At 40.7% G+C, this 22592-nt stretch overlaps 1 protein-coding gene across 4 annotated transcripts in view; it reads left to right on the top strand.

Annotated features, from left to right (window-relative positions):
• The first annotated feature begins 525 nt into the window (after positions 1-525).
• PRLR (prolactin receptor) overlaps positions 526-22592 on the top strand; it is a 173422-nt gene continuing 151355 nt past the window's right edge. For 2 of the 4 annotated variants that reach the window (XM_060761381.2, XM_060761384.2), the window contains exons 1-2: positions 526-725; positions 16401-16444. The gene's annotated coding sequence lies outside the window, so the exon portion shown is untranslated. The remainder of the gene's footprint in view (positions 726-16400; positions 16445-22592) is intronic. The other 2 variants (XM_060761383.2, XM_060761385.2) reach the window with 1 other exon arrangement.

Raw genomic sequence — 22592 nt, forward strand, 5'->3', positions numbered from 1 at the left:
TAATTTTTGCAGTTTAAAACTTTAAAATGCAGCAATTGTTGGTGTATTTTAATGCTTATGTTTAGTGGGTGAAAGACAGAAGTAGAGAGGAACTAGAAAGTTTACTATTATGAGCAAAGTATAATTAAAAAATGGAATCAATATAAAAAATATCAGCAAAGCTGGAGAGAATTCACATGTACTTTATGTGTGTCACCTTGAAATAACTTTGATGATTTGTTAATGAATTTTGGGATGCTAATTATTGTGGATGCAAAATAGGATGTTAATAAATTCCCTGAGCTGAAAGGAAGAAACAAATAAATAAAAGATTATCTCCCTCTCTGTTTCCCTCTCTCTCCATATACAGACAGAAACACTGTGGGATATAATCATAAAGTTGTAGTCTGTTGTGCGTTTTGTGTGTTGACATCAAGCTCCGACATCACATGTGGCCAAGGATGCTGTAGCAACGGCAAATGTGTTGTCAAGGAAACAGCCTTGTGCTCGGCAGTCAAGACCAATGAGGATTAAGGATTGGTATATTCTATCTAAGCCTCAGTGACCTTATCAGAGAGCAACACAATCTATCTGGTCTACACTCCATAGGTGTCCTCCTGCAGGAAAGAAGCTGTGAGCAGACAAGGCAGACACCCTTGCATTTTGTGGCCACCCAGCTAAAATCCTGGGTTTGGATTATTGTGACTCTTTTCCCAGATAAAATGGACTAAGCAGGACACTTTTTGGTAAGTAAAATAGTGTTATATTGATCAATTTTTATTAAATATAACTAGAATGTATTTTGCATGTTTTCATTAAATGGAGTTTCCAATAGAGATTGAACAGGTAGTTTAGAAAATAATGGTAATGCTGTTTTTTTAAAAATTGCAAATCTGTATGTATCAATGTTTTTAGGAACTTTGCAAACAAAAGTAGAATTAGTTGTGGTGAGGTTTAGGCTTTACGAGACTGTTGTCCCCTGTAATATAGTGAAATGACTGGATCTGAATATAGAAACTGAAAATATAGCATAAGAACATGGAAATGCTATTGAGTAACCTCGTCCTGATTTTTTCTCCTAGGATAATTCCTAAACATGAACTCAAGCTTAACATGTACACCTGTACTATAGTAAACTTGTACCCAACTATAGCATGTGAAAAAGCACTAAAGCAGAACTATTACGTTCTAATAACTGAAGAAGAGCAACAATATCTTGTGCTGAAGTTCTGGGATTAATATTTAAGAAGTGCTTTTGCAATGTGGATACCATACTGTCCAAAAGCACTGACTTCCCTCTCTATTGTTATTATTATTCCCAGCTTTCCTCTCTTGATTGCGACCCAAAGCAGTGCTGCCATTTCTTTTCTTTCTTGTTTCCAAAGAGGAAACAAACTTCCTCAGTTGGAATGGAATGTGTCAGAAATGTGTAACTTACTTATTTTGGGAGGTTAGTGTTATTGGCAAGGAATAGTAAAGTGTTAGAACTGATACAGTTCTGCAAATGTGCCTAAACATCCTGGCATGGAAGCATAATTTTGCTCACTCACATGTTTACGTCGGCGGGGGGGGGGGGGGGGGGGGTGAAAACAGGAGAACGGAAACATTTGATGAATTGAATATAAAAGAGGAGAGACAAGGTCTCAAGATAAGTGAAACAAGCTTTGATTTCTCAGAATAACCCCAATGCCTATCAGTTAAAAATCAGCCCACAGGTTGATTTTTGATGCCTGAAGAAGGCTACACAAATATTTTTTGACTGAAATATGTAAGGCTATTTTGAGAAATAAACTCCAGAGACTCAGGGCTCTTCTAGATTAGTTTAAATCAGCACGAGTCTTCACAATATTGATTTTTTTTACTGGCCTTTGCCAGTTATTGCTGCATCAGTGTTCACTTGTGACATATAGGGCTGCTATTTCAGGTCCAAAATCTGAGACCTGGAGGTGACCTTTTTGGGAAATGACCAGTCAGGAGCCCCTGGGGATGTTGCAATGTTGCTGTTATTAGGTCCATATCCCTCTAATTGCATTAACCATAACATAATCATCAAGGCTAACTGTGAAGGGTATACAAGGAAATATTATTAAATAACACGATAAATAAAGACACAGGCACACTTTTCAAGAAAATGCTCTCATCCTGAGATTCCTCTGAGAACCAGAGAAGAGGAAGCAGCAGCCCCTGAGATCTGGGAACACCAATTTTCTAATTTTTGGAGAGGCTGTGTATTGTGGGATTTTTTTTTCTGGGTTAAAAACAACCAAGCCTTGGTTTACTGTGGTCAACATATGGTCTAGAGCAGGCATGGGCAAACTTTTTTTTGCCTTGGGGCCTGTGAGAGGGTGGGGCTGGGACCTGGGGCTTGCCCCATCCTTATACTAGGAGGAAAACGAGACATGCGGCGACTGCTCTGATCCTCCTCCCTGATCTTCTTCCTCTGATCTTTGGGCTGTCCTCTCAACATTATGCCAGCAGGAGGACGAGACAGGCACCTCAGGGCTCCAGAGGGCTTTCAGCCACTGGATGCCTTCCTTGGGCCGTCCTCTCGGCACCAGGATGGGGCTCCTCACTCCATCTTTATGCCGTGAGGAGGGTGAGACATGTGGTGACTGAAAGCACTCCAGAGGACTGTCAGCTGCTGTGTGCCTTCCTCTCCCATCCTTTCTACATAAGGATGTGGCAGGCCACTGTGTCCTTATACAGAGGGACAGAAAAATAAGGAGGGGCATGAGGTAAGTGCCTAGGGGACTGCATCTGGCCCCCGGGCCTTAGTTTTCCCATGCCTGGTCTAGAGGGTAATTTTAGTTTCCTTCTTCTTCTTAAAGTGTTTATGACAAAAGTGCCATTTTGATGATGCATTATTTATTTATTTACTTCACTTGTATACCACTTTTCTCACCCGGAGTGGAATGGGGGATGGGACTCAAAGTGGTTTCCAACATATGTATGCCTCCCATACATATGAAACCTAACATAAAACAACAATAACATATGACTATTGATTAGATAATAAAAACATAATATTTAAACATTAAAAAGTGTAGTTAAAAACATATTGCGTAATATAAATGTTAAAATCGCATAATCCAAAAATCATGGTCCAAGGCTGTTCCAAATATCAAATCTCAATTGCACATAATTATTTAGTTAAAGCATTTATATTCTGCCCTTCTCACCCTGAAGGGGACTCGGGGTGGAGCACAACATATATATGGCAAATATTCAATGCCCGAACATAAAATAAACTATAATATATATGGGGCTGCTATTTCTTGATAAACCTAATCCTTGATCATTCCTTGTATTGCTTACTGCCAAAAGGCTTGGTCCCATAGCCAAGTTTTTACTTTTTTTCTGAAGGTTAGGAGGGAGGGTGCTGATCTAATTTCATTGGAGAGGGAATTCCATAGTCGAGGAGCCATCACTGAGAATGCCCTGTCTCTTGTCCCCACTAGTTGCACCTGTGAAGCGGGTGGGACTGAGAGTAGGGCCTCCCTGAACAATCTTAATCTCCAAGATGGTTCATAGAGGGAGATACATTCAGACAGGTAAACTAATAGTACTTCTCAAAGTGGTGTATCTTGGACTACTGTGGTCTGTGAAACATAGACTGCCTATCCATGGAAAGTTTCCAAGCCAAAGGGCAGCATATTAGGGAGGGGAAATTTGTTGTTCTCTTACATGAGATAGTCTGAGAAGTATGGAGGGAAACTTTACCGACATGGAACAACTACTAAAAAAGTTTTCTTTAATACTCACTCCAAACATATCTGTGGCAGGACTAAAAGAAAGACCTTCCCTGAAGATCTTAAACTTGGTCTGGCTTGTATAGGAAATATTAATAAACATATACTCTATTCATTGTATTTGAATTTTTGGCCAAATACACAGTAACTATACTCTGATCTGTATCAATATGAACTGCATCACACGTGACAGGCAAACCAGCATTTCAACTGGACTTCCACCTTGGCGATGGTCCCTATCACATGATGCTGTGTGCATCCCATTGCTGCTCTGCCTCCTGTCCATCATTCTCCCACCCCTAGCTATTAACAACTAAAACTCATCAAGAACTTCCAATCTTGAAATGTTCCTGTCACTTACCTTAGTGTGAAGGGACCCTTCCACTTCCTTGCTTCTAGTGCAGGAAGGTGGCGTTATGTGGGAGTACAGTCGTAGGACTACAAATTGGTGAATTTGCCTGTCTGTGCTAATGAAGAGAGGCATGGTATTGGCTTTGCTCTATGTATGTATCCACTATCAACAATACCACAACTGTACTGGAATAGCAGGTTTGTGCAATAAAATCCTTTGACTGTTTATTGCAATCCATTTCTAGTACAGGCAATCCTCAAGTTATGAACAAAGCAGTTAAATACATATATTTTTTAGCTTTGGGTAGCATAGAAAAGGATTAACATCCTGGAAATGTTTGTTTTGCTGTCTGTGCCTCTGTTCAGAAGATTTCACCCCACTTTCTGTCTCTGTGATAATTGGATTTTGAAAAAAATTGGCTTGCAAGGGGTAGATTTCACTCACTTCCTGATGTCTCAACCCCGTTCTTAAGTCAGATCTTTATAACTCAGGTACTACCTGTATGTATAATTTGCCCCATCATGCTTCTGCCCCAGAACAAATACTCTAGTATCTGGGTTGCTCTGAGATTTTCTGTTGATCATGGGGGGTTCTGTGTGGGAAGATTGGCCCAATTCTGTCATTGGTGGAGTTCAGAATGCTCCTTGATTGTAGGTGAACAATAAATCCCAGCAACTACAACTCCCAAATGTTAAAGTCTATTTGCTCCAAACTCCACCAGTGTTCACATTTGGGCATACTGAGTATTCATGCCAAGTTTGGTCCGGATCCATCATTGTTTTGAACAATTATCTCTGGATGTAGGTGAACTCCAACTCCAACACTCAAGGTCAATGCCCACCAAACCCTTCCAGTATTTTCTGTTGGTCATGAGAGTTCTGTGTGCCAAGTTTGGTTCAATTCCATCGTTGATGGAGTTCAGAATTCTCTTTGATTGTAGATTAACTATAAATCCCAGCAACTACAATTCCCAAATGAAAAAATCAATCCTCCCCCCCTCCCCCGAAGCACACTAGTATTCAAATTTGGACGTATTGAGCATTTGTGCCAAATTTGGACCAGTGAATGAAAATACATCCTGCCTATCAGATATTTACATTACAATTCATAACAGAAGAAAATTTACAGTTGTGAAGTAGCAACAAAAATAATTTTATGGGTGGGGGTCACCACAACATGAGGAACTATATTTAGGGATCGCAACATTAGGAAGGTTGAGAATTACTGTAGTAATTGATTTTTCCAGCTAAATTGTTTGGAAAAATATAAATGAGATGAGAATCAAATTTCCTATTTGCAAGCACAAATCTCCTATTTGCAAGCACAGAACATGCTGCTGATGTTCCTTTCCTTCAATCTGTTTCTTATAGCAGTTGTATATGATTTGCCATCAACTTCCTCTGGGGCTGAGAGTGCATAAATACAAAAGTCAATTTTAGTACCATATTTTTAATGATAAATTGCTTGTATGGAGTAGATTAAGAAAAAAGCAGGGAACTGTAATGGGAAGTACTTACGTTATTTAGCATATTAAAATGCAAGTTGTGGGGAGATTTATAGACACATGCACGATATGGATACTGATAGACTCCAAAGTTAACAGAGGAGATACCATATGGATTTATCAAGGGGAGGGCTGCTTCATATATGGATTGGCCATTCTGTTGCATAAAATATGAATACCTCGGGTAGCAGAATTTGGGTTTCGTGCAGTGTTAGCATATTGTTTGTGTGTGTTTCTTTTTAATTTATTACCATAGATGGAAAGTGGAAATTGAGGGATTTTCTGCCTCATGCATCAAAATAACATGGATATGTTTAGCCTGGAGAAGGCTAATGTAACAATGGACCTCTTCACACATGCTGTTGTGTTGGACCTACCCAAACTACACTTTCCTCCCTGTAGCAGTAGAGGAAGTATCTTTCGGGCTTCTGCCCCACTTTGAGAGGAATGTGGGCAGGGCCTACCATGGGTCGTGTGATTGCGGATGGTAGGCCCCATCCTTGCTGTGCAAGAAAGTGGCAAAACAGGGCACAAATGCTCCATGTGAAGAGGTGGAATGGCATATTGAAGATGAAGAAGGTTTGTTTATTGGTGCTCCAGAGACTGGGACACAGAGCAATGGATTCAAACAGGAGGAACAAAAGATTTCCTCTAAACATTTAGAACTTCCTGCTTGTAAGAATTGTTTAGCAGTGGACTACACTGCCTATTTGGAGGTTTTTAAACAGAGACTAAGCCCCTGGTGGCTGGACTTAATGTCAGGGGACTACCTTTACCTTTACCTTAAGCAGCCATTTGTCAGAAGTGTGTTGATTATTATGTGTTCCTGCATGGAAGGGAGTTGGATGTGGTGGCCCTTGTGGTGTCTTCCAACTTTGTGATTCTATGAATCTATCAAGCTTTAGTTACTATATACCTTGGCTTATATGATGATGATGATAATATTAATAATAATAATAATTTTATCTTGATTTTCTCTCGTGGGAGGGAGTTCTTAGTTTATTATACACCTTGACTTTGGTGCATTTGCAGTTATGTCTAAAGGAGCAAAATTGTCTTGGGATGTCCCTGCAGCAGGTCTTTGACTAAGAGATTTGCTCTCATAAGGTGTAGGGAGCGATGCCAACTCAGACTGTTGCAAAAGAGGATTAGTGGAGGATCAGGTGACCAATGGCTTGTAGTCCTGTATCATCACTGAGAAGTAATATTCTTGTAAATACCAATTGCCGTTCTCCAACATGAAAACAAAAGCACGGTTGTACTGTCGTCCTGCATAAGGGATTGCCATGGGCATCCAAATGGCCACCTTGGGAACAGAATGCTGAACTACATTTTTTATGTACTGTGGCTTGATTTGCATATTTATGGACTTGTCCAGCCCTTTGGATGGGTGGTGTAACAATTATTTTAAAGAATTATTGTATTGTCGAAGGCTTTCATGGCTAGAATAATGTCTACTATCTTACTGGATCAGATTGAAGCCCATAAAAGAAGAATGTAAATTCTGACTTTTTATCCTTAAAACATTTTAAAAACCATTCCATTTTAATTAACTGTGAAATGGTGAGCTTTGTGTGGGGGTTGGTCTCAGCAGCAAGGATTGTGCATGCAAACCTGTAAAATGCACAGTGTGAGAAAATGCAGTAATTTAATTGCTGACTTGCAGTACAAGCAGTAGCACTGGGAAAGCTATTTGGATCTTGGTGATTAATCAGTCTGTCATGTCCTGATTGTTCTCTGTGTTTGTGTGTCTATAAAAGAGAAAAATACACCAAGTTTGACACCAAGTACACCACAAAATGGTACACTGGTCTGAGTGTTGGTCTGGAAGTCTGAAAGACCAGGATTAAAACTTCAGTGTTAGGGCTCTTCCAGACATGCCCTATATCCCAGGATCTGATCCCAGGTTTTCTGCTTTAAACTGGATTATAAAACTTCCCACTGCCAGATAATCTGGGATAAACAGAAAACCTGGGATTAGATCCTGCAATATAGGACCTGTTTGGAAGGGACCATAGAGAACCAAGGAGTGGCCTTGGGCTAGTCATACTCTCCCAGTCTTAGGGGAAGGCAATGGCAAACTTCTTTTGAATTACTTACTTATTTATTTATTTATTTATCATGTCAGAAGCAAGTTGAGGGTACAGTTAAAAACACAAAGTTTTTTTTAAAGAAAGAACTTGGAATTATACTAAATGTCCTTGGACCAGAAGCTGGCCACTTGGAGTGTCTCTGGTGTCGCTGTGAGACGGTGCATGTGGCAGGGCTCAGGTTGCATTGTAGTAGACGGTCTGAGGTTTGCTCTTCTGCACACTCGCATGTTGTGGGCTTCACTTTGTAGCCCATTTCTTAAGATTGGCTCTGCATCTTGTGGTGCCAGAGCACAGCCTGTTCAGTTCCTTCCAGGTCGTCCACTCTTCTATGTGCCCCGAAGGTAGTTTCTCATCTGGTCTCAGCCACTGATTGAGGTGCTGGGATTTAGCCTACCACTTTTGGACTTTCACTTGTTGAGGTGTTCCTGTGAGTATCTCTGCAGATCTTAGGAAGCTGTTTCTTGATTTAAGGAGTTAGCATTTTGGTTGATATCTGAACAGAGGATGGGCCAGAGATATCGATGCCTTGGTCCTTTCATTGCTGGCTGCTACTTCCCGATGGATGTCTGGTGGTGTGATACCAGCTAAACAGTATAAGATCTCCAGTGGTGTTGGGCATAGACATCCTGTGATAACGCGGTATGTTTCATTAAGTGCCCACATCTACTCTTTTAACATGGTGAGATGTCTTCCATACTGAGAATGTGTATTCAGCATCAGAGTAACAAAGCGCAAGGGCAGATATCTTCACTGTGTCTGGTTGTGATTCTTTTGAATAAATCTCATTTCTTTTACAGATGAAAACCAGGGCATGTGTGTCCAAGCAGCATTAGAGTGTGGTCTAGATGGCAAAAGATATTAATGACAAATAAACCATATGCCAGAGAGACTGCAGCACTTTGTTTTTGCCTGAGTTTCCTAGGAAGGTCAGGATTCCTTCTTCCTCTTTTAACCCCTTCCTCTGCTAAGTTAATTGAGTGCAAACTACTTTTGCATTTTAAACTCACTTTGCATCAGTGGACATAATTTGAGAACAAGGAGGAAGATGCAAAAAAGAAAAAGAAACTGGGACATTTTAAAAGCAGGTGAAGAAGTGGAATGACAGAGGCTCAATTGACGTTGGTCTTACCAAAGGAGATGGTGAGAGATATGAAAGCTATAAAATAGTGTCACCATAAAGTAACTTGAAGGCATATAAAAACAACACTAAAATTGCAAAAAAACATGAGTGTGTGGTGATTAAGGCTATGTGGCATCCTGGTCTTGTGCTAGAAGTAATATCTCTGTAGAGTTGGAGGATCCTCATGGTGCCAATGGGGCAGCCAGTTTTGTGTAAAGTATCATCCTGGACAAGGTTTCTCTATATAATTATTCTAAAACATTGGATTTTCCACAGTTCTCTGGAAACTTTCCCAAAGAAAATGCATGAAGTGTTCCAAGCATTAGGCAATGAATGTAGAGATTCGATTCGACTACCACACCCAACAGCCCTTGAAGAACTATTTATTACATTTTAGTCATCCTAACCTTTCAGCATCCTATATGGCTGTCTTCTCACATTCTTCACAACAATCACATGAAGCATTAGTTTAAGTTGAAAAAGGAATGACCAGTCCATAATACTTAGTGCACTTCACAGCTGAGTGGGATTTTAACTTACCCTTGTTTTTTTTCTCCATCACTCTAAACACAACACTACTCTGCCTCTGGAGAATTTGTTGCGCGATTTCCAAAGCCAGATATGTTCAGTGGCAGCCAGTACATATCACATAAACAATTGCATTAGTTAATTCCCTTGGTATCTGCTGGGGCTTGGTTCCAGGACCCCCATGGATACTCAAATTTGTGGATGCTCAAGTCCCATTATATTGAATCATGTAGTAAAATAGTATTCCTTATAGAAAATACCAGGAATAAAGTTTGCTTTTGTTTAGTATTTTGAAACTGGTTGATTTTTAATACTGAATGTGATGTTTTTAAAATGATGAATGTGTATTATTTTAATTTTAATGTTCATTGGAATTGTGTGTTGCTTTAAGGCATTGAATAATTGACTATATGTAAGCCTCCTTGAGTCCCCTCCAGGACTGGGAAAGGCAGGGTATAAATAGAGTAAATAAATAAATAAATCTCTGGTTACAGAATCTATTGATATGAAGGGCTTACTGTATCTCTTTTTTCCCAGTCCTATGCTCCCCAATAATCATTTTATTTATTTACAGTATTTATATTCCACTCTTCCCACCCCACAGGGGACTCAGGGCGGATCACAATGCACACATAGATGGCAAACATTCAATGCCATAGACACACAACATATAGACTCAGAGGCTATTTAACTTTCTAGCTTCATGAGGGTACGCTTTTTAAATTCTGGCCACTGGGGGAGCTGTTGCTTCACCATCCACTTGTGACACCGATGGAGTACTTCCTCATTCTTTGCAAGCTGCTGGGGAGTTTTATGGTGTCGTAAATTAGTTAAATTAGCCTTCCCGCATAAGTAGTATCTAAATTTCCTACTTGACAGATGCAACTGTCTTTCGGGCTGCAGAGGTCGACAGCAAGCTAGACAAATGGCCAGAAGCCTGTGACCTCTTGGTCAGTAGTGATTTTTAATGCAGCTGACTCCCAAGCAGCTGCGTCACAACCTGGTCCTTTTAGCTATATAACCCAAAATTTGAGATGATGATTATCACTATTTGTGCTAGTATTTACTTCTTACCCACCTCTCCCTGTAGATCAAAGTGTGCAACAGATGAAAGTACACTAACAACTGGACACATGCCATATTTTTTTTAAGTAACCATCCTCCTGAGGCACCTGGCCATTTTCCTTCATTGGCAGGGAAATGTGAAAAGTAGCAGCCTTAGCATGTCTGGTCTCCTAGGTTGCTAGTTTGTACTTCCCTTGAAGAGTTTTGGCAGAGCATTTAGGCATATCATTGCGCTGCTGATTCAACTTAGCCATACCTCTCTCTTCCTGCATCAATTAGTCAGAGTTTGTTCATTCCCTGTTTGGTAGTCTGCAGTTTTCACTTGTCTCTTCTATATCTGAAGAGTCTCTCACTGTGAGATGTTATGAAACCTTTAACATTTGAATGTGATTTTGCTCCATATGTTTTACATTAAAAACTAAGTTTGTGTTATTTTTCTGCCAGGCTCTGGATGTATGGGATGCTGGTGTGAGATGGGTTGTTATTCACTTTATGCTTGTAGTAGAGACACTGCTATCTCTTAGATTACCAAGAGCTTCCAAGCTTGGATCTCCAGATATTATTGAACATCAGTTCCCAGAAGTCCCAATCATTATGGTCAATCATCAGATCTTCAGCGAATTACAGTCCAATATCATTTGTGGATCCAACTTTGGGAACTACTGTCCTGAACCAACCCAATACCCTTATGGCTGCTACTGCTGAAGGAGGATTCAATGCTCAGCCAGCCAGTGTGTATATAAAAGGTAGGGGATGTCTTTGCCTCAGGCAGCAATATCTCTTGTGCCAGATTAAAGAGACACATACCTCTACCTATTCTTCCATTGTGGTATTGATGTTTTGGGTCATCAATTTTTTTTATTTCCTGCTATCCAGTGGTGACCTTATCACAGAGATTTCATGGGAAGATTGGTTCATATTGGGTTTGCTATTGACTTCTTCTGAGGCTTTTTTATTGTGTCAGAGGTGAATTGAGAATATACTGCAAATCGCTTCTGGTGTGAGAAAATCAGCTGACTTTTTTACAACTTGGAATTATATAATGTAATTGTTTATATTTTTTCATGTCAGGAGCGACTTGAGAAGCTGCATGTCGTTTCTGGTGTGAGAGAATTGGCTGTCTGCAAGGACGTTGCCCAGGGGATGCCCAGATGTGTTACCATCCTGTGGGAGGCTTATCTCATATCCCCACATAGGAAGCTGGGGCTGAAATATGGGAGCTCATCCCAAATTGCAGATTTGAACTGCCGATCTTCAGGTCAGCAGTTCAGCTAGCACAAGAGTTTAGCACATGGTGCCACTGCAGCTCTCTTCTGAGGCTGAGAGAGTATGACGTGTCCGCAGTGGAGTCTCATCATGGCCTGTTCTTCCATAATCCAACATTCAGATCCCAAAACCCCACTGGTTCTATGGTTCATTTTATAGACCTCTGGGATCTACTCCATCCTTTAGGCTTTGCTTGATAAAACAGCTGCTTTGCTGTCAAGTTGTATCTTATTAGCCATGATCAAGAACCCATTTGGCTCCAGATAATTTCGACTCTCTGCACATCCCAGCATGCGCTTGCCATTTTCATATCATCAGCTTTTTCCCACGCAGACAACTTTCTGCCTGCTCATCTTTCTTTCCTGAATTGTTCTGGCTTGAGGTTTCATCTTCATTGTAGGATCCATTTCTTGCCATTTTCTAAGATCACCACGCGTCAATAACTGCTGCTTGCTGGACAGGAAATGGTTTTCAGCCCGCCTTCCCAGACACTTTTTATAATGTTTTATTTTTAATCTGTAAAGTTTTATCACCTCTCGCTAGGGAATGAGTCATAATTGTAATGGGGATTCTCACCAACTAATTATGTTTATTCCTGACTGTTTTATTGATATAGATTAAAAGGGAGGGGAAAGAAAAAGAAATTAGACTTCAAGTTATTATTTCTTCTCCTTGCAACTCATGCCCTCTCTTGCTTGATTATAAGGCTACCTGAGTCTGTTTGGATTGCTGTGGCTTTGTGCAGTATGGAGGGAGAATAATTTGGGATTATGCCCCACACTTATCCTCTCCACCTCTCTCTACAGCAGGCCATATTTACAGTTCAGTCCATCCAGACCTTCTTTCAGTCCCACCAACTTTATGAACATTATGGGCACAGACACCAGCAAGGCCATTTGGTGTGCATCTATACTGTAAAATGAATGCAGTCTGCCTCCACTTTAACAGGTACGGCTCAAAACTATTGGATAGTTTTGCAAGGCCTTTAGCTCTTTCTACCAAAGAGCGCTTGTGGTTCACCAGACTACAAGTTCCAGGATTCCTTAGCATTGATCCATGGAAGTTAAAGCGGTGTCCAACTGTATTAATTCCACAGTGTGGCTACACTGCTGGATAGTTGCTTCTGGGCTGTAATTTCCTCTTCAGAGAGGCTAGACCAGCATGGGCAAATTTTGGCCCTCCAGGTGTTTTGGACTTCAACCACATCTCCGCCTACAAACCAACTAGGGCACTGCAGTCATCGGAGGAGGCCTTGCTTTCAGTCCCACCCCCATCTCAAGTATGGCTGGTGGGAACAAAAGAGAAGGCCTTCTCTGTGATTGCCCCACTCCTCTGGAATTCCCTCCCTAAAGAAATAAAGCTGCCCCCCTCCCTTCTCTCCTCCAAAAAACAGCTGAAAACCTATCTTTGCTCACAAGCATATGGAGAGGAGGAGGATTAGACGACTCAACCCATTACGCAAAGTAAGCATTTGCAGTATAGTTGATTTTGCCCAGGGGCGCTCTTGAGGCGCTCTTGGGGGAAAATAGACCTTGACATATGCGAGTTGTAGTTACTGGCATGTATAGTCCACCTACAATCAAAGAGCATTCTGAACTCCACCAATGATGGAATTGTTAGTTATAATTATCAATTGATTGTGTTTTATTTAAATTATAGTTGTTATAATGTATTGTCGAAGGCTTTCATGGCTGGAATCACTAGGTTCTTGTGGGTTTTTTCGGGCTATAGAGCCATGTTCTAGAGGCATTTCTCCTGACATTTCGCCTGTATCTATGGCAGGCATCCTCAGAGGTAGTGAGGTCCTCACTACCTCTGAGGATGCCTGCCATAGATGCAGGCGAAACATCAGGAGAAATGCCTCTAGAACATGGATCTATAGCCCAAAAAAACCCACAAGAACCTTATAGTTGTTATGCTCAAGTTGATCTTTATGTGGGGTTGTTTTGGGTTATTATATTTGGGTTATTATATTATATATGGAGCCCCCAATGGTGCAGCGGGTTAAACCGCTGAACTGCTGAACTTTCTGGCCAAAAGGTCAGCAGTTCAAATCCGGGGAGCGAGGTGAGCTCCCACTGTTAGCCCCAGCTTCTGCCAACCTAGCAGTTCAAAAACATGCAAATATGAGTAGATCAGTAGGTACCATTCCGGCGGGTATTATATTCAACCCGCACAATTCCTAACAGCCTACCGGCTGTTAGAGATTGTGGAAGTTGAAGTCCAAAACACCTGGAGGGCCGAAGTTTGCCCATGCCTGGGCTAGAATGATTTCCTCAAGGACAGGCAAAGATTTGTTTCATTCTGACATCCTTTTCAGAACTGAAGGTTATAAAGAAAGATATTTTAATAAGGGTGCTATAGTTTAATCATAATTTTTAAATTAAAAACTGCTTTTTTATCATTTCATCTCTATGCTTTAAATGTTTTTTTAGCATTGTTCATGGTTTAATTCCATTTTAATTCTGAACTTTCCCATGTTGTAATTGGTTTTTTCCTGCCTAAGGCACTTAGAGTCCTTGTTTTGTGGGAAATGCAGGATTTATTTAATTTAAATGAGTTAATGAAAGTAATAATGTGGCCTGTGAATTGCACAATTCCCAGAGCTGGCAAAATAAAACTGGAGGTCTCAGAAGAGGGACTTTTAGCAGGTGTTTTTTGCTACTTTACCAGGTAACAAGCAACATTTTCTGAAAATAAAGGTACAGAGTCCACTCCAAGTTTTCACTCTGACAATCCTGGTTTAATAGGCAGTCTGTTTGGTGGAATGAAAATCACATGTAGTTCACGTCTTTATCAATCCACATGCTGTCTTGCTAGAGAAAAGATATATCACATAGATGATCAGTAAAAAATAAGTTGTTTACTCTTTGTTATGCAGAGCAACATATATACAGTCATGAGAACAGTTGCTTTGACTCACACAATGTCCTTTGAGAGAGACTCAGATGATCCTTTGGTGTCCATTTGAAGGATCTCCTTCTATCAGCCAAGAAGCAAAAATTAAAAAACTGTCTTGGCAAGCTCCTGCACAGAAAACTTAAACATGTAACTGTTGCCAAAAATCCCAGGCTCAGCTAGCTCCTGGGTATGGCCCAACCAATCAGCTTCGTGCTTTACATGTTTCAGTTAACACACTCACCAACCGATTTTACATGCTCCAACAATCTGTACTCCTATTGCACACACAATGAGTATGGTTCTTTCCCCACTTCTTTCTGTACCCTAAAACCTTAATTTTTAGACTAATGGCGATCTTCAAGAGAGAATTTAGAAAGGAAGTTCTAGTTGATGGATAGAAAAAAGTGAATAATACACAGCGAAATCTTCAGCACAACTTTTGTTAACAGCAAACTTCCATCTGAAGCGCTCTTCTCAAATCAAAAGAACTACAGAAAATGTAATTGCATATACTGGCTAAATAATGTATGATTATTACTGTGATGAAGAAATCCATCATCCATTTTCTACATCTGCAGTGACTCCACAATTAAGCGGTCCTGCCAAACGTTTCAATTTGTGCACTTGTCAAAGGAAATTATGTATACAATGTTTAGAGGGAAATTTATGATTTCAAAAAATATCTGTCTCTTGGAGATTTCTTAATAGAAAGTGGAAATTGTTTTTTGTTTGATATTTAAAAGGAATTGAAATGTATAAATGGTATTAGAAGAAAAAATAGTGACAGAAGCGGCTTGAAAAAGTTGCTTTGGGTGTGAGAGAATTGATCGACTGAAAGGACATTGTCCAGATGTTTTACCATCCTGTGGGAGGCTTCTCTTATGTCCCTGCATGGGAAGCTTGAGCTGACAGATGGGAGCTCACCCCACCTTGCAGACTCAAACTGCCAACTTCCAGGTCAGCAGTCCAGCTGGCACAAGGGTTTAACCCAGCGTTTCTCAACCTGAGGTTGGGACCCCTGGGGAGGTCACGAGGGGGTGTCAGAGGGGTCACCAAAGACCATTCGAAAACACAGTATTTTCTGCTGGTCATGGGCGTTCTGTGTGGGAAGTTTGGCCCAATTCTATCATTGGCGGGGTTCAGAATGCTATTTGATTGTAGGTGAACTATAAATCCCAGCAACTACAACTCCCAAATGTCAAGGTCTATTTTCTCCAAACTCCACCAGTGTTCACATTTGGGTATACTGAGTATTCGTGCCAAGTTTGGTCCAGATCCATCATTGTTTTGAACAATTCTCTTTGGATGTAGGTGAACTACAACTCCAACACTCAAGGTCAATGGGACCACCAAACCCTTCCAGTATTTTCTGTTGGTCATGGGAGTTACGTGTGCCAAGTTTGGTTCAATTCCATCATTGATGGAGTTCAGAATTCTCTTTGATTGTAGGTGAACTATAAATCCCAGCAACTACAACTCCCAAATGACAAAATCAATCCTCTCCAACCCCACCAGTATTCAGATTTGGACGTATTGGGTATTTGTGCCAAATTTGGTCCAGTGATGAAAGTACATTCTGCATATCAGATATTTACATTACAATTCATAACAGTAGCAAACTTACTGTTATGAAGTAGCAACAAAAATAATGTTATGGTTCAGGGTCACCACAACATGAGGAACTGCATTAGGAAGGTTGAGAGCCACTGGTTTAACCCATTGCGTCACTGCGGCTCCTGTTAAGAAAAAAAAATAAAGGGGTGCAATAATTTATGTTGCTCTCTGATTATGTATACATAGTATTACACATTTTAATTTTTATTCTCCTTCCTTATTTTTCTAGATATTTACATCATGTAATCCTACCAAGCAGTTCATCTGTTGGCTGTAAGTACTTTCTTCTTTCTTTCCAGGGCAGCTGTCAAAAGTTACAGAAAAGATCATAGGAACTGTGATATCATTAAAATAATTGTGAAATCATCACAGTTATATGGAGTTGCATAATATTTCTAGTTCCCACATATATTTCTTTGAAGACATACATTTCCACCTGTGGGAAATGCTTTTTCCCCCTAACTGATTAGCTCTGATTTTAAAACTGGTTGACATTGTGTGGCTGTTATTGATAGAAGAAGATTTTAAGTTTCTACGGGGCAATTAAATGTGCAATTCCAGAGGTTAGCCAGAAGAGATAAGGAACTATTTTTAAACAAGCAATGCATGGAAGTGGAAAAAGACAACAGAATAGGAAGGACAAGAGACCTCTTCCAGAAAATTAGAAACATTGGAGGTAAATTTCAGGCAAAAATTGGCATGATAAGAAACAAAGATGGCAGGGACCTAACAGAAACAGAAGAGATCAAGAGAAGGTGGTGAGACTATACAGAAGATCTGTATACGAAGGACAGTAATATCGAGGATAGTTTTGACAGTGTGATGAGTGAATTTGAACCAGACATCCTGAGGAGTGAGGTTGAATGGGCCTTAAGAAGCATTGCTAACAACAAGGCAGCAGGAGACAATGGGATCCCAGCTGAACTGTTCAAAATCTTGAAAGATGATGCTGTCAAGGTGATGCATGCTGTAAAGGAGGGAGGATCCCCCAAAATATAATTTAACACCAAATATCAATACATATCGCACCGCTAGACCCCAAAATAAAGGATCAAATGATATACTCAAATATATCCCACAGCTGAACACCACTATAAAGGATTCTATGTAATATAATATCACACTACTGGACACCAGTATGGTAGCGAGTTGATGTTAGATAGAATGTGTAATGGTAGAGTGAACACTGCTTCAGTCTTCTTTTGGTGTAATGCTGCCACCAACCAAGATGTCTTAGGATTTTTAAAATGAATTTCTGAGGTAACCTTTTCCCTTCTCTGCCAACACAGCTCTCCCCTTAGCTCCCAAAATGACTGTTTGGATAAGAGACCTTTCTGTGGTATTAGGATATTAAACTGACTGGAAATTCTACTCAAGGATTACCAATGGAATGCGTAACGATAGAGGCTTCTTAAAAGTCAAACAGAAAAGGTTTATTAATAAAAACAGACAACTGACTTCTTCTTTTGAGAGGCACAAATGCTTGACTTGTTACTATAGCACAATATCTTAATGGTTGCTTAGAAAAGAGTTTCTACAAACAGAGTTAATCTCACAGATATAGCTACTGGTTACAAAAAAAATCCCTCACTCTACTTCAGCGAAATAGCAATGAGATTTTGACTAACCTATCCCAGGCTGTCTTCTGAGTAATTAGCCAACTCTCCCCAGAGTCCTTACAGCTAACTTACTCAAACTAGAGAGCAAATCCCTTGTGATATCTCACACAAGTAATCAGGATGCTGCATGACCTTTCTTGTCAACTAATCAGCCCTGCCTGACATACATACACTCTCTCTCAGAAATACCCAGTCTCAAAAACCACTTCTTTGCCCTCTAGTTCCCAAATCTCTTATCTCTCTGAGAAGCTGAAACCTTTTTCCCTCTCAAGACTTGGCTCCTCCCCCTCTGCTCTAGCCAATCCCAGGAGACCTCCAACTCCTCCCATCTTCTATCTATTCACCCTCAAGATGGCTGCTTAACTGGCAGACAGTCTCAAAATGGAGGTTTGCCCTACTGTCTTCCCAGGCTTTTATTCTGGCCTATTAGGTAAGAGTCATTACACATGCCATATGCCAGCAAATACGGAAAATACAAGAATGGCCATCTGTAACGAGTGTTAAGGAACGAGGGGTCCCTTATCACACATGACAGGGGGGAACCTTCCTTTCCAATCCCACCGCTGCCACCAAATGTAACGAAAAGTTAAAAGGAACGAGGGGTCCCTTAACGCATGTGTGACAGGGGGGGACCTTTCAATCCCACCACTGCCACCAAACCTTGAAGTTACTGGATTGACCTTGAAGGAGCTGGGGGTGGTGACGGCCGACAGGGAGCTCTAGCTTGGGCTGGTCCATGAGATCAGAAAAAGTTGGAAACAACTGAATGAATGAACAACAACAACCTAGTGAAGGGAACCAAGTAGAAGTCATATAAAAAGCAATGTCAGAGTAGGAAGAGGTCCAGAGGAGAAAAAGGTAAAAACAGGAGAAGAAAGTGGAGGTACATCTGTTAGAAATGTCAGGTACATCTGTTTCTTGCAGGGACTTTATGTAAATGTTGCCCTCCCCTTCTCCTCCCCTTCTCATAGAATCATAGAGTTGGAAGAGACCTTATGGGCCATGCAGTCCAACTCCCTGCCAAGAAGCAGGAAAATTGCATTCAAAGCACCCCTGACAGATGGCCATCCAGACTTCTCTTTTTTTCATCTTTTCTTCTCCTTCTCTTTTCTCTGCTAAGTTTCCAACAGTAGTGAGGCAAGGACTTCTTGAGTGAGGGCTCAATGGTCAATGGACGTGAGACTAACCCCCTTTCCCACTTTCTCCCATTCACTATGTATATACAAATATTGCTATTCCAAAACCCAAAAAATCTCTGGTCCTAAACATTTTGGATAAAGGAGACTCAATCTGGAATCTGTATGTTTTTAATGTGTACACTATCCAGAACATCCTAGTTAATGTGTTGCTTTTGAAGGTGATATACATATAAGCGTTAAGACCTAAATTCAGTTATTAGTGATGATTTGTCCTGATTTTTCCCTCAATGGGCAGGTTATAACAGAATATTTGGAAAGTTATAGTTATTTTCTGTATGTGGTGCATTGTGGTTTAAATTGAGCATGCCAGTCTGCATGTCAGAACTTTTAAAATTACCTTTTAAAAATATATATTTCACAATCTGCCAGGCAATATCGCCAGTGGCCATGCTAACTGGGTGAATGTGGGAGTTTTAATCCCCAAAGCAACCTTTTCAAATGTTGATGTTCAGGGTGGATATATGAACAATCTTGATTTCATGCATACGATTGGGCTTGAAGGACCTTTGTTCTGTTCCGTATTCATAATCCTTTCCAAATAGTTCTGAAGAACCTTTTGAGTCTTTGAGTTAAGTTAAATTGGCTCTCGTACAACAGTTTAAAAAGCTATTTAATGTTCTTAATGAAAAAAGGTCCTTGGAAATTTCAGTGTAAAGTTCTGCCAGTGGAGTGCTTTGAGTGATTGTCTTCGGCAAATTAGTTGTAATTCCCACGATTACACACAAGCGCACACGCACACACTCCATTGTTATTCCCAGTGGGCCAGTTTCCTTTTTTTCACTTGGCATTATCACACTGGGATTGGATAATACCAATTCCTTGCAACGTTGTCCTGTTCCACAATATTAAAACTATATACACATAAATACATTCCAAGTGACATTTCTTCCAAACTTTTGTACTCCTGATGTTATTGTTTTTCTTCGTTTATCATCAAGTTTGCAGACAACACCAAATTGGGAGGGATGGCCAATACTCCAGAAGACAAGAGCATAATTCAAAACGATCTTAACATATTAGAGGGATGGGCCAAAACCAACAAAATGAAGTTCAACAGTGACAAATGCAAGATTACTTAGGCAGAAAACAAATGAAATGCAAAAATACAGAATGGGGGACGCCTGGCTCGAGAGCAGTATGTGTGAAAAAGATCTTGGAGTCCTCATGGACAACAAGTTGAACATGAGTCAACAATGTCATGTGCTGGCTAAAAAAAATAGATTTTGGGCTGCATAAATAGTATAGTGTCTAGATCCAGGGAAATCATGCTACCCCTCTATCCTGCCTTGGTCAGACCACACCTAGAATCACACTGTGTCCAGTTCTGGGCACCACAATTGAAGGAAGATGTTGACAAGCTGGGATGTGCCCAGAGGAGGGCAACTAAAATGATCGAAGATCTGGCAAACAAGCCCTATGAGGAGTGGCTTAAAGAGCTGGCCATGTTTAGTTTGCAGAAGAGAAGACTGAGAGGAGACATAATGAGGGTCATGTATAAATATGTGAAGAGAAGTCACAGGGAGGAGGGAGCAAGCTTGTTTTCTGTTGTCCTGGAGACTAGGACACGAAACAATGACTACAAGAAAGGAGATTCCACCTGAACATTAGGAAGAACTTCCTGACTGTGAGAGGTCTTGAGCAGTGGAACTGACTGTCCCTGAGTGTGGTGGAGACTCCTTCTTTGGAAGTTTTTAAGCAGAGGCTGGACGGCCATCTGCCGGGGGTGCTTTGAATGCTATTTTCCTGCTTCTTGGCAGGGGGTTGGACTGAATGGCCCACGAGGTCTCTTCCAACTCTATGATTCTATTATTTTTTGCCATCCTAATTCCTGATCCAATTTGCAGATGTTATGAGAGCCTCTGTCACAAATGTAGGACAACCAATTGAAGACAAAAAAATTAAAGCATGTCTGTTTTGTCCAGCTCAATGGAGTGGTTTGTGAGAGTTTTTCTGAAAAGAATGCTGCCCCACCAGTTTTCTGCCTTATCTGTCTATCTGTCTGACTCAAGAGCCTCGTCTTTTGGATAGTACTGTTCTGTTGTGGATTTCCTGGAAAATGTACAGTCCTTGTCGATTTCACCTCACTTTACCTTGAACTACAGTTTTTACTATTTGTAGAGATGACAGGAGGAAAGTGTAATCAGTGTCTCCGCATACACATTAATTGCTATATGTTCCCTCTTACACAACTAGGGACATGTTCTAGGGGTTGTACATCCTTTCTGGGAATTCTCCATCCTGGGAACAGAGATTTCTGGTATTTTGTTGCAATGTTAGCATTTAGGATTACCAGGTGAATTTCCGCATGGGCTGCTTGCTTTGAAATCAGGTAACAAAGCACATCTGTTGGAATTCCCTCTTCTACATAATCATTTTTGTGTGTGTCAGGATCGACTTGAGAAATGCAAGTCAATTCTGGTGTGAGAGAATTAGCTGTCTGCCCAGGGGGTGCCCGGATGTCTTACCATCCTGTGGAAGGCTTCTTTCATGTCCCCGCATGGGAAGCTGGAGCTGACAGATGGGAGCTCATCCTATCTCACAGATTTGAACCGCTTACCTTCAGGTCAGCAGTTCAGCCACAAGGGTTTAACCCATTGTGCCACCACGGCTCCTATGTAATCATTAAAGATACATGAACATTATACACTTTTCACTCTGGCAATACATTGAAGGTTATTTACATTTCATTGAGTGACTGCTTTTGCACGATGTGATGATCAGAAGACTTGGCTAAGGAGCCATCTTGTGTACAGTTGAAATCCATTGGTCATATTGCCTGGGGCTTTTTAGGCATTGGATTTCAAAATACTCATTTATTTACTTTATTTTTATCCCATCTTTCTCCTGACATAAGGGCTCAATAATCATAATAAAACTTTATTTGTATCCCTCCCTATCTCCCCGTGGGGACTCAAGGCAGGTAACAGCAAAATAGTGACTTTTCCCAATCTGATAAGGAGATCTCAACTGTTCCAAAATGCTCCTAAGTTGACTCAACAATCCTTAAAGAGTTCTGTTTAGCTATTCAGGCTTGCTATGTGATGCCAATAGTTTTCTTCACAGCATCCAGAAACTCTGCCAGAGGCTGCCCTGAGCCTTTTAGGGCAGGACTAGAAATGGTTACAAGCAATAAGGAATAGGGCAGAATGAAGGCATTTCCCCTCCAAATAAGAATGCCAAAGAAATGTTCCTTCAGTCTGCAGTATCAGAGTTTAGAGAATAAAGGAAATGTTCATTTGGAGACCAGAATTCATATTTGGGGAAACAACGCCCTCATTTTGTGCCCATTTAGCTATCCTATTGTGATGTTGGACTATGACTCTGGAGACGAGAGTTTAAATACCCATTCAGCAATGGAAACCCACCGCATGTCTCTGGGCAATGGCAAACTCATTGTGAACAAATCATATAGACTCCCCTTCAAAAAAAGGGGGATAGGAGTGGAACAAAACCCTCTGTTTTTCCCCTGAGTATGGCTTTGAAAGGAATCCATTTGAAATAATAATAATAACATCACACAGTCCTAGACATTTGGGAAGTGTCCGACGTGTGATCCAATTCAACAGCCAGCAGAGTGTCTGCTGTGGGCTCATCTTGTTGTGT

Source organism: Anolis sagrei, chromosome 2 (assembly GCF_037176765.1).
Source record: "Anolis sagrei isolate rAnoSag1 chromosome 2, rAnoSag1.mat, whole genome shotgun sequence".
Lineage (NCBI taxonomy): Eukaryota > Metazoa > Chordata > Lepidosauria > Squamata > Dactyloidae > Anolis > Anolis sagrei.